General features: G+C 40.0%; 1 protein-coding gene across 2 annotated transcripts in view; it reads right to left on the bottom strand.

The window, feature by feature from the left end:
• LOC149324011 (3',5'-cyclic-AMP phosphodiesterase 4D-like) overlaps nucleotides 1-13056 on the bottom strand; it is a 369808-nt gene extending 356752 nt beyond the window's left edge. The window contains exons 1-2 of one of the 2 annotated variants that reach the window (XM_089495426.1): nucleotides 12791-13056; nucleotides 12219-12251 (exon numbers count right to left, since the gene is read on the bottom strand). The gene's annotated coding sequence lies outside the window, so the exon portion shown is untranslated. The remainder of the gene's footprint in view (nucleotides 1-12218; nucleotides 12252-12790) is intronic. The other variant, XM_089495410.1, reaches the window with a different exon arrangement.
• Nucleotides 13057-13340: the final 284 nt, after the last annotated feature.

The following is a 13340-nucleotide window of genomic DNA, read 5'->3' as shown; positions in this document are numbered from 1 at the left end:
AAATATTTCGCAAAACTGCAGATTCAGTCCTAGTGATGTCACTGTGTACAGTTGTCTTTTTGGTTGCTTGAAGAATGTATTTGCAATAAACAAACTATTGGCCTTGCAAAATTCAGTCAGTTGCTCTCCTGCTTCATTTATTGATCCTATGCAAAATATTCATGCAGCCCTATAATTTTACTCTGTTTTCTACTTTTGCATTCCAATCATCCAAGATTAACAAGAAGATGAACAAGTCCTGTTTTGATGTGTGATCAATTTCCTCCTATATTTCAATACAGGATCTTTCAGTTTCCTCGACTTCTGCCTCTGTACTTGCAACACAAAACTGGATTATGGTTATTGTGATGGATTTTCTCTAAAATCTTACTGATATGATTTGGTTAGATCTTGCATTATATCCTCTTGTTAATGTATATTTAAGGTAAAAATGTTCAGATGTGACAATGTCTGCAGAAGTCTAAATTGGCTACAGTTGGAGGCCAGAGCCTGAGCCGCAGATGGATGTTCAAGGTCTACTGAGCCGCACTAAATGTAAATATGATATGTCTTCAGTCTGAACGGGGATTGGTTTCTATGTTGCATAGCAACTTGTACAAAAAGGAGGCTGGACTTAGTAGTCACATCGTGGGAATGTTGTACATAAGAAAACAAACACTGTCCTAGTGAATTCTGGGAGTTTGGAGTCTGAGAGTTGAAGATAATGTGCTGTGACAGTAAGAGTTTTTGTACAGTAGTAGTAACTAGCTTGTGTTATTTAGAAACAAGAAATAAAGCCCGCTAAGGAGTGAACTGCTGGAGTCTGGTTCTTTAATTAAAGAGCTGTTTCACTAGGCATTGTTCCAGAAAGCTGCAAAGCCTGTTTGGAGTTTTGCTTTGATCCTGAGTTGCAGAGGAGCCGGCATCTTCATCCAGTTGGCACCAGACCGGGACCACTGGCAAGGTTCATCACCCAAAATATCAACACCTCTGACTGCCCTTTGCTACATCTCTCCATACTGTTAATGCCAGATCATTTATTCTTACATTTTAATTTCCTGAGTAAAACACTATGTAATTATTGACTCAAAATATCCCATTCCTGTCCACTTTAGTTCACTCACATGACAAAGTTCATACATTCCATTTCTTGTTTTATTATGTCCAGCCTTCCCTGATTCATGCTTCTCATATTCCATGATCCTATAATATGTGATGCGATGATTTGGACTTTCCTTTTCCTGAGCATATCAGTAGCTAAACATTCTTTCAGCTTGTGTATTTAGCTCCAGCCCTAGTCATAGTTGTACCCCAGCAACTTGTTGGGTTCCATCCGACTTGGGAGTTTCATTTTCTGCCACCATCCCTTGTTTCCATTTGAATTGTCTCATCATAGGATTTTTGTGATAACAGACATTCAAAAGGGGTTTAGTATGCCTCCAACTGTGCAGTAATAACAAGTGTTACCTATGGTGCCAACATTGTTATCTCTCAGAGATTTGCCACCCGTGTTACCCCTCACTACTGCTGCTGCACAATAGCTGTTTGGTATATTTCATCTGGTTCCTCAACAAAAGCCTCTTGTCTCACAGGAGCACACAATCCCACCACCATGAAAAGGTAGTACCATTGAGTGTAAACTACTTTTACATCCTGAGTTTAATTTTCAGCAATTCAAAAAGACAAAGACAAAGGGGGAAAGTGGGAGGAAGAGAGAGAAACTGGGACTTTTAAAAAAGCAGCTGAAAACAGGGGATAACAGAAAATTAACTGGGACTGTCCTTGCTAAATCAGGGCAGTTTTTCTGTGCTGTCTTTTTTGCCAGCCTACTCTGGACTATAACTTAGCTAAGATCCCTTCAACCAAATTGTTTAGCCACTGCTAAAAGAGAACAAAATTGTTTACCAGAGTATGTTTATATAAGTATTTATTTTAGCAGGGATAATTCTGAAATCAGACTTGCCTTTCATCCTTTTTCCATGAAAAACCATGCAATACAAAGGAAGATTACTAATGTAAGGGTCAGTATAGAACATTGTAAAATGCTGTATTTTCATAAATGACTTTTTTCCTGAACTGTAATCAGAGGCTGCATCAGCTGTTTCCGTAATGCTCAGTAATTCTTTCTGTCCTTTGAAAAATACCATTTTGATTATCTCAAACATATAACTAATAAAGTTCTGGTGCCAGACTGTCTCTCATTTTTGGACAGATTTTAAGAAATTATTTTAGACCATTCTGATGTTGATTCTCCCATATAAATGTTTGTGTATTTATAACACAGAGTTCTTTATCACATTCCTAATGTCATGGTAGTTCTTTTATGACTTTATGGTCACTTCAAGCATTTCAGTTTTATAGTCTCCCATTCTGGAATCTCCTTAAGAGGAAAAAATGGCAACTAGTGTCTGTTACCGATAGTATTGTTTTGGAGCTTTTCACTTCTGCTATGACAATTAGCCTACTTTTTATTTACTATATCTCATTAAGTAGAGATGATTTTTGGAATAAGATATATATCATTTGATTCAGAGCTTTCTCTGAAGCACCCTTTTAAACATCCTGAGCAGTGACATAGCCAAGGGGGGATCCATGGGGTCCGGACCCCCCCCTTCCAAAGCTGTGCTGGAATGCAACAATTGGCACTTGCCCCCATGACGTCCACACACCACCATGCCACTGCACCCAAGCCCCCCTTCCCAAAATCCTGGCTACATCCCTTCTCTGAAGGAGGTAAAGGGAATCTCCCACCCACCCACACCAACAACTCGGGCCAAGAAAAACCCATGCTTCAAGGTAGCTGTAAGTCAGAAATAACTTGAAGGCACACAACAATATGTTATATTCAAGTATATTGTCACAAAATGGAATATTTGATACAGAGCTACTAGGATCCAATATTATTAAACCAAGAGATTTTTTATGTTGTTTTGTTTTTGTAAAATAGTAGTTTTATCATAGGAGATTTTCAGATGGGGGCAAAAAGCCGGGAATAAAAGGCATGTTCCCGGCATAATCGTGCAATCACGCTGAAGATTTTCAGACACATTGCACTTGTCCAGGCCTTATCCAATGAAGATCTAGGAATGTTCTAGCAACAAATTATCCATGGGGAAGTCCCACGTTTTATCCCCATCTGAAAATCTCCATAGTCTAGTTAAGTCTAGATAGAACTATGAGAAGCATTCACAACTCTTTTAAGGCCCACTCAGTCAACATTTCTGCTTTATAAATAGTGTCAAGTAAAATACAAGGGATCTTAGCCACACTTTTAGGCTGCCCAAACTGAAAAATATTATTCCAGTAAGAGAAGCAGTGCCAAAGGCACTTCATTTGAACTCATTTATAACTGTTGCATCCCAGTAAAAATGAATGCTCTCTCACTTTTCCATCTGATTCCGAGGAAGCTGTTTCTGTACTAAACCAGTGACTGCCATCAGTAATGAACCAGATAAAACTGAACAAATTGAAACTCAATCCAGACAAGATGGAAGTGGTTCTGGTCAGTATCAAGGCAGATCAGGGAATAGGGATTCAGTGTGTCCTGAAATATCAGGTTCACAGCTTGGGTGTATTCCTGAACTGAGCAGGCTTGCCTAGGTTTTGGTAGATGCTGGGAGTGCATTTTCACAGTTAAAACTAGTGTGCCAGCTACTCCCACTGCCTTTGCACTTTCTTCATCTACTTTCCTCAATTATTGTTCCACATCTTCCACTTGAAGGCTCACAACAATAACAGTCGTTAAATTGGATTTGACCTTCATCTGCTAGCTCACAAGGATTGTTATTGTTGTGCGCCTTCAAGATGTTTCTGACTTATGGTGACCCTAAGGTAAACCTTTCATGTTATTTATCAATCAAATGATCATTTCTGATTTCTCATTTGCTCAGAACAATAGGAAGTCTCCAACACACCTTTATAGGAACCACATTCATTTAGATGAATGTGTACTGTAGGTGTGTACTTAAGCTTCATTTGCTGCTAAATATCCACATTCACAGAGAGGAGGCTGAAGGTCTGCTCTCTGGTGCCCCAAAGGATAGGACCAGATCTAATGGCTTTAAGTTATACAAGGGCAGATTTCAACAGAAGGAACTTCTTGGTGGTAAGAGTGGTTTGGCAATGGAACTAATTACCTAGAGCAGTGGTTCTCAGACATTGAAATGGGACCCCCAGGGGGGCACATGAGTTGCTCAAGGGGGCACACGAGACTTGCAGGCTCTGATCCCTCTTCCTCCTCCTGTTCCCAAACTTTTTAAATGGGAAAATTTACACATGCATTCAGTTTAATATTGAATTTATTTAAATAAAACTGTTCTAATTTGAACAACATTGATTCCTTATAAAACGTTAAAATATGAATATACATGAATGAGTGGATGAAAATACACACACTAAATCAACAAATATTTTTATTCATATACTAAGTCAAGGGGGGCACAACATCCCCATGTAGATATAAAGGGAGGTCTGAAGGGTAAAAAGGTTTGAGTACCACTGATCTAGAGAAATAGTGGGGTCTCTTTCTATGGACATCTTCAAAAAGACTGGATAGCTACCTTCCTGGGATGATATAGCTGGAGTTCAAGCACTGAATGAGAGTTTGGACACAATAGCCTATGGGACTCCTTCCAATTGTATAATTCTAGGTCTATAAACTCACATATTAACTCACATACTTTACTAAGCTAAAAATAGGGGGATGTTTTACAGAAGTATGGTGTGGATGAGGGATGCATACATCTCCATGTATGGACTTCTTCTCCCTTTATATCTGATGTCTGACTACATGAAATTTGCAGGAGGAAAAACATCCCTTTTATTTTGCAATTTTTTTTGAAAATGTGTATATTTTTCAGTGCTTTTTTGAAACAGAACTTATTGATCACAATTCTATTCAATCCCACCCTTATGCTGTTACCTCCTGTTGCTCTATGCCAGAAGCAGGTAAATTGTAGGTACAGGCCTTCCCTAGATCCCACTTTTATGCTCATGAAGCCCTCCCCCATTCCTCCAATATGCCCATTTTTTTTAAAAAAAAAAGCATGATTTGAAGGCAGATCATGCATGATTTGAAGGCTTAGATCATGCAGAAAGCCTCCCAAATGTGTGACAGCATATGAAAATATCCTCATACGCACCCCATACCTTGTACTACTACAAATACATCCATTTTCCTCTGCAGCCCCTCTCAAAAGGGCAACAGGAAATGATGGGATGTTTAGACAGGGACTTCAGAGGAAAATGTAAATATTTGGTTTTTTTCTGGGGGCACCTTGCAGAGGTATCAAGAGTAACTTGCCCACCCCCACACAGTTGCCTACTCCTTCCGTACACAGAGCAAGTGATGTATTCAAGCCTTTTACTCCAAGTGTCAAGTAGACTCTCAAGTCCGTCCAAGATACTTTCAAATCAAGTCTCAAGTCAAGTCTTAAATTGAGTTTTTAACAGAAAAAAAGGAAGTGGAGGTCTGTGTGTGTGTGGTGGAGGTAGATTTCAATAACTAGACAATCAAGAAGATGTGTACAAAGTTAAGGGGAAATTCTCAGAGGGAACAGCAAATATGTTAGGCAATGGACTTGAGGTAGAATGAGTCTTCTAAAACTTTATTTTAAAAAAAAAAAGCTTTACTAAAGCTTTTCTGAAACCCATTGCCTAGCATGTTTGCTATTTCTGGATGAAGTTAGACCAGTAAAACAGTTGCTAAAAATATACAAGTCTCAAGTCGGATCAAGTCAGGGCATTATTTATTGCTGAGCCAAGTCTAAGTCGTCATGTCAAGTCTGAGTCACTCAACGCAAGTCTACATTGCTACATGTCTGGCTCCAAGGATTCCTTGAAACCAAAGAACTGTAGTCTGCACACATGCAATTGTCCAATCCTGTGTCCTATAATGCCTTAGCCCCATGAACACCTAGGAGTCAGGCATTGATGCAACAGCAAGTTCTACACAGAAGACAACCACATAAGGAAGACAATGGAGTTTTTCTATCTTCTGGGAGAGAAGCAGGCATGGATCACATATAGAGACAGAAAGTATACAGAAGTAGTAGTCAACTGTACCTGGTCCCAGCTTCTGGTGAGAGATGCAAGTCATGCAGCTGCATTCTTCTCTGGTAGTACCCTATGTATGCAGCAAGTGACAGAGGTTGCCTGCCATCATCCACAGGTGCTGCTCTTCTATTTATGTAAGGAGATCATCGATTCTTTCTTGCATGAGCACCAAAATTGTGCTCCAGCCCACTTAGGGGCTGAACAGACTGCCCCTAATGGGCAGCCTGCAGCCGTCTTTTTCTTCACCAGATCAGGGTCGTGACAAATACATAAATCATCCCTGAACTGGTCTTTCCACAGCACAAAAAGGAGCAGCAAAAAATGGCTCCTTTTTGCGCCTTGGAAAGGACGCCATGGTTGCTGGTGCTCGTTTGGCATTGTATCATCTGGACGCAGCAGCAGAGGACTGTCATAACACCACCCACCATGTGGTCGGGTGCATGGCATGACGGCAGCATCAAGGCAGCATTGCGTCGTGCGTATGCCACGCCCCTGCTCTGACCCCAGGCTGGCATTTATTACTGATCTGTCAATGCTCTTTGTGATCTGTTTGATTCTGTAGAATATCAGCCTTGCTTTGATTAAAGTTTGTTTGGGCTGTTTATCTGCACACATCTGAAATGTACACCTTTACAAATGTGAGTATTTTACCAATTGCATCTGCACACATTTGAAATGTTTCTGCACATATTTACAAATATGTGTATTTTAATAACTGCATCCAAACCTATTTGGTCACATGGAGATTCTAGAATGCAAACTCCATCCAGTCTGTGTCCAGCTTTGGAAGTGCAGACCAAGAGAAAGCCACATTAATAATTTTCTGGGATGGATTCCTCACATCTCCTGTGTGGATGCAGTCAGTGTTGCATTGTACATTTACAAATTGGGGAAATTAGCTCATGCTACAAAGATTAAGAGGAACTAATACTCATTTTATTTTATAATACATCTACAATAAATAGAAAGAAAGCAGCTTGAGTAGTACTCTAGCACAGTAGAGGGAAGAATTACTTGTAATAAAGATTGGGAAAGAAACTGAGAGGCGAGGAATTTTGCTTAATCAAATAAGTAGCAGAATGCCCTATAGAAAATGATGAGATGCTATGGAGTCCATAACCCCAAATGTCATATTGCCCCACTGTGAGACACAGTTGCCCCATAAGTCTAAGAAGACAGGTCAGCCAGATCAACAGACTCGCAAATGGATGATAGATACTCAGATTGTATCAATTACAGCTCCTTCATTCACCCACCTATGAAAATCAGCCATGTCCCCAGTGTGAGCATGTGATATGGGTGTACGAGACATGGGGAGGGCAGATTTCAAACAAAAGGTAGATAGAGAAGTTCTAGCCCTCAAAAACTAGATTAGGAATCAGGAGAGGAGGGAAAGGAATAATGAAGAATGTCCTGAATTTTTTTGTGGGTTTTTTGGGCTATGTGGCCACGTTCTAGAAGAGTTTATTCCTGACATTTCGCCAGCATCTGTGGTTGGCATCTTCAGAGAATGCTTGCCTGGAAAGGAGTCGGGTATATATATACTGTGTGACCCTGGGAAGGCAGGAATGATTTGCATATGTATTGTTCTGTTGCTAATGGCAGGCCTCAGGGTAGGAGGGTATGCAAAAGAGGATTAGTGTCTGCTTGATTAGTGCTCATTTTCTGCTGGGAAACCCCTGACCCTGGGAGATTCCTCGTTTGCATTTGTTGAGTCTTCTTCTTGCTATTTTTCAGGACTGGTAGCCAAAGCTTGTTTACTCTTTCCTGTTGAAATTTTCCAGGTGTTTGTGTATTTCAATGGCTTCCCTGTGCATCCTGACATGGTAGTTGTAGGCATGATCCAGAATTTCAGTGTTTTCAAACAGTATTTTATGCCTAGGGTGGTTTGTAACATGTTCTGTTACTGCTGATTTTTCTGGCTGACCCAGTCTGCAGTGTCTCTCATGTTCCGTGATTCTTGTTTGGCGGTCCCTATGTAGGTGGTCTGCAGCTGCATGGTATGCGGTAAACTCCTGCGGCTATGAGAGGCCTTTGACTTCACAATGTCCAGAAAGCTCATATAGTCCTAAGCAACTTGGTGTTATGTTATCAGGAAGTCTCCTCATGTCAAACCCCACCATTCAATGAGGCAATCAGTGTCCAAAATCAAAGATATTACAGATTCCTGCCTGAATATATCAAGGGGCAACATTTGAGGGCAAATTCAGGATGGAATAAACCAAAAGGATTGGCCGCTTAATTCCAAGGAATGAGAGGGAATCTCAGGAAGGATCTTGGCTGTTTAACTGAATGAAAGCAAATTGACTAAATGTAATACAAATATCAAACTTAGGAAAGACAGTTTGTAGAAGTATATAGAAGGAGAGGGTACCAAAATCATGCTTTATCTTCTTGATCCATTTTAGGATGAGGATACTTCAGAATTGTACCATATTTCCCATCAAGGCCATAGATCAGAAGTAGATAAAGTGTAGTCCTTCACATGTTGTTAGACTATACCTCTGAACAGAGAGGCAGTTTGGTGTAATGGTTTGAGCATTGGACTACAACTGTGGAGACCAGGACTGAAATCCACACTCAGCCATGGAAATCCACTGGGTGGTAGGTCACATCCCTTCACTACACAGAGAATTTCATATATAATGCCAAAACTTACAAAAATGTGATTTGCCAAATTTTTCCTCTCCTTTGTTGAAGTGGGTGGAAAACAAAACGGTAGTACTCATGCAGTAAGGAAATGGAGGAAATGAACACCTGCTTCTTTAAAATGGCAATATTGTTGAGTCCCACTATGAATGCAACTGGCATCAATGGCAGCTTCCGTCAGAGGGCAAATGACCATTTCCAAAAGAAAGACTGAGTATACCGGTAATCTTTTTCAGGACTATGTAAAATGTTTAACTCCCCATCCCTAATAGCCAAAGACCTGGGCCCTTTTGAATGACCCTGTGGTTTCTGTTTTAAAAGAAAAACTAATGAGATCTGTGTGAATACTTTGAACACATCATCTATTTTGGACCTAACCAATATCTTTGTCTTGCATCTGGTCAGTATCAGCATTTCTGCAAGGTCCATTTATTATCTGGGGCTGATTCACACTATACAATTATAGCACTATATTCTACTTTTAACTGCTATGGCAACATCCCATGAAATCTTGGGTTTGTAGGTCAATGAAGCACTAGAGATCTTTGGCTGATAATTCTAAATGCCCCATTCTGAATTCTAAATCCCACAGGACTGACCCATGGCAGTTAAAGTAGAATCATAGGGATATAACTGAACAGCATGAATGGTCCCCTGGCATATACCTCTCATCCAGTATTTATGCTGGGCTATGACTGTAATAAATTATTGACTGATTGACCTCATCCAGAAGAGGTCATGAAAACTGGGTGGATCAACAATTGCACAGCGATCTCTACCCTGTATAAACAAACTAGATACTGCACTACTGGTTTTCAAGAGAGATCGCAAAGGACTAAAATGCAGCAGGGACCATATCATTAACCAACAGTGTAGACAAGCCCAGCAATTACAATGATGTATGGTCTCGCTGATTCATAGAGCATTTTGATACTATCTATCTGTGCTGTTCCTTTCACTTCCCTAACAGAGTAGCTAATGGCAGAATTATAGACATGGTTTTATAAATGGGTATGTTCGTTATCTTGGAGGAATGTAGAATATTTTGTATATATTGTAGCTCATCTAATAAAAACTAGATTATAAGTGCAGCTCTCTCGTTTGTTTTCTGATACTTTCATGCTGGAAGCTGGCCTACGAGTCATATCACATAAAAGTAAAGAATTAAATGTAGCATTTTGAGAAGGAAAAATTTGTGCAAAGCAATACATGTGTATGTGAAGTCGAAGTCTTTCATGGCCGGCATCCATAGAATCATAGAATCATAGAATTATAGAGTTGGAAGAGACCACAAGGGCCATCCAGTCCAACCCCCTGCCATGTAGGAACTCACAATCAAAGCATACCCGACAGATGGCCAGCCAGCCTCTGTTTAAAGACATCCAAGGAGGGAGACTCCATCACACTCCAAGGGAGTGTGTCCCATAGTTTTTTGTGGATTTTTCAGGCTATGTGGCCATGTTCTAGAAGATTTTATTCCTGATATTTCGCCTGCATCTGTGACTTTAGAATTCTCTGAAGATGCCAGCCACATATGCAGGCGAAACATCAGGAATAAACTATTCTAGAACATGGCCACATAGCTCAAAAAACCCACAAAAACAATACATGTGTATGTTTGATCTTTTTGTATCACACCAGAGGATTTGTTTAGATGATCAAGGACATTTAGCACAAATCTCATTGTGCTAATCTCCTTAAAAATATTTTTTAAAAATATTTAGAACCATCATAAGAGAAACTTTAAAGCTGAACTGTCATCTGCATTTTTAGATGAATCTGAGAATAGATTCACAGATTTGCAGAGGAGAGCAGGGAGAAACACTAGTTAAGAAACTGACCAAGCCTCTAACAAGGTATGGGCCATATGCAGTAGCACCCTGACCTCCCACCTCCCCCGCCAAATGCTTGACCTCTCCAGATTCCCTGGACCATTCTGTTTCTGGCTCAAGAAAAAAGAGACCCACCTCTTATAAAAGCTTTTCAGGGAAGCAATTCAATTTTTAAATAGGTTGTACCATTTGACATTTTAAAAAATACACATTTTTCAAAACTAGAAGCAGAATTCCAGTTACATCTGAATTTTTTGCTCTTGGCTTTTGGGGCTGTTGGGTTTGGGGAGCCATTTGGGGCACTCCATGTGGGCCATAGAACAGTACTTGTCAAGGTGGAGATCTGCAGACTGATATCAGTCCCAGCGTCATTGGCTGTCAGTCTCTGACCAGTTTCCAGGAAATAAAGAAACAATTGTACCCAATGAGCACCAATTTAGTGCCAGTACCTCTGACACTGTAAAACAGTAACTATCAGTTTCCCACATCAGCCTAAGAAGCACTGCACAAGAACATAAAATTCCAGACACAAAAAATTGGGCTCTGGGTCTACCATTGTTGTGCACCCCTGCTCTAAACTACCATTTTTAAAAAGATGTGTACTTAGAGGAATTCCCCTCCAAAAATATTTCCACAAAGCATTATAGATAGTAGGTTTATCTGTTTATTACAGAGAGAAAAAAATTAGTTTTAGCTAGGAAAATAAATTCCCACAAATGCAAAAATAAATTCCGCATTACACACTGTGACTTCTCTTTGTTTATTCTAGGAAAATAAGGTTTATAAGAACATCACACACTGGGGTCTTCACACAGAATTGATGAATTAATGCACCCCAACAACCTTTGCTGCAAGAAGAACAAAGCACAGTCAGCGTCATTATCTTCTGTTGTTTCAAACAGAGACAAGATTTTGTGACAGCATTTTACAAATTTCAACAATATGTGACCAAGTATGGAAATCTCTGGGATAATTTCACCAGAGTTCAGGGCAGTCTTGATCCTCAGGAAAACAGATGTGAGATATTTTAGTCTCCCCAGAGCCACTTTGGTTGCAGAATCCACATGAAATTATACTTTTATAATTCTACAGCATTTTCACCTGCACAGTTGCAAACAAAATTCACCAAATTTCAGCCACCTACCTTATACAGGACATTTTTTTAAAAAAGGAACAGCTTTGAGGAAAAAAACCCTCAACCAATCTATTGCTTTTTGCAACTAATTTTTTTCTGTGTTGGCCAATGATTATGTGTTGCTGTTGTTTTGTTTTTGTTTTGTTTTGTTTTTTCTAGACCTCAAGGCATCAAAGCAGAAGTAACATGCTTTGGTTGTCAATAGGTCAGCCTCATTCAGGGGAACACTGGCTCTTTCACTCCAGTCAGGAAATACAAGAAGTGTAAACTGTAGCCTAACCCTTACCGTGAACCTAATCACAAACCTAATCCTCACTGCTCTGTATTCCCTTATGAGCTAGCATAAGCATTTCAGATATATATTAGTCTTACAACCTAGTATATATGCTAATGACTGCAGCCTTACATTGCAAATTCTGAGCAGCATTTTTCTTGGCTTTTTAAAAGATTCACCTAGGCATGTGTTATGTTATGTCAAGCTGATCACTTTACATGATCCCACACAAATGTTAGGAGAGATGTGGCCCAACCCACTCTCATAACATGCTCCAGTACTAATGTATACTTACACAAAAGTAAATCAGCCGAGTTTCTAACTGCTCCTGGCATTAATAAAGAGAGTAAGCCTAAAGCAATATTCTGTCATATACTGTATATCTTAGTTCAAGCTTCATCATGAACTACTGAAAGCTACACAAATATATTATAAAGAAGAAATGTTGGGTTGGGGTTTTTTTTAAAGCATTTGACATCACATGTAGTCACCCATCCCCTGCCAACAATCTCATTCAGTACTACCTAAAGAACAGGAAATGCTTTCATAACATAAATGCATGCTGTGCATTGATCTGAAGAAGCATCAGTGTGGAAAATGTGCAATTACAGTAATCTCCAATCTTTTATAGTAAGAGAAAAAGAGAACACACAAAACACGAGGGGGGAGGTTTACATTCAAATAAATACATACCAGCAGGTTAACCCTCTTAGACTGCTAAGTGCAAAGTTAATTCACAAAGACAACACAATCCCAGAGCCACTGAAGATACCTCTAACATTAATATGGTAATTGATTAGCCGAATGAGCGTGTGTTTAAAGTGTTCAATTAACCCACAAAGTTTTCAAAAAGTCAGAGTTACTCACAGAGTCCTTCTGGAGATGCAACAGTCGGCTGCTTATGACAGGAAATTCCAGAGCAACATCATGCACAACACAGAACAAACAGGCATAGAGTCAGGAACAGACAGGCCCCTGGGATTACGGCAGTCCCAGGACTCGTGCTAGCGCATGCTGAGCCATAATTTATGAAACGGAGCTTGGTTAATCAGCCAATCAGTTCACTTCTTTGTAACAAGTCTAACTGGCTCTGAAAAGCAGAAAGCACTGCAACAGAATAACATCATCAAAAAAGAGATCCCCCCACACTAAGCTGCTTAGGTTGGAAGTGGTTTCTGCAGTAGGAGTGTGTTGGCTGGGGTGGGAGGGTGGGTGGGATGGAATCGCAGCTTTGTTTGGCTTTAAACTGTGTACCAGGTGACCTGCTTTGATACAGCAAAATGACTGAAGGCAGAGCTCCAGATTTGATTTTTAATCACATGTGCAATGTGCAAGCAACAGTCACAGAAACACTGTGCCCTCTTCCCTCCAGGAATATTCATCTCTCCCCTTTCTCCATGCATTACTCACAGAGGCA

This window comes from Sceloporus occidentalis, unplaced genomic scaffold, assembly GCF_023333645.1.
Source record: "Sceloporus occidentalis isolate IW3139 unplaced genomic scaffold, rSceOcc1.0.p SCAF_1, whole genome shotgun sequence".
Classification (NCBI taxonomy): domain Eukaryota; kingdom Metazoa; phylum Chordata; class Lepidosauria; order Squamata; family Phrynosomatidae; genus Sceloporus; species Sceloporus occidentalis.
Note: the sequence above shows the minus strand (reverse complement) of the source record. Positions and strands in the feature narration are given on the sequence as shown.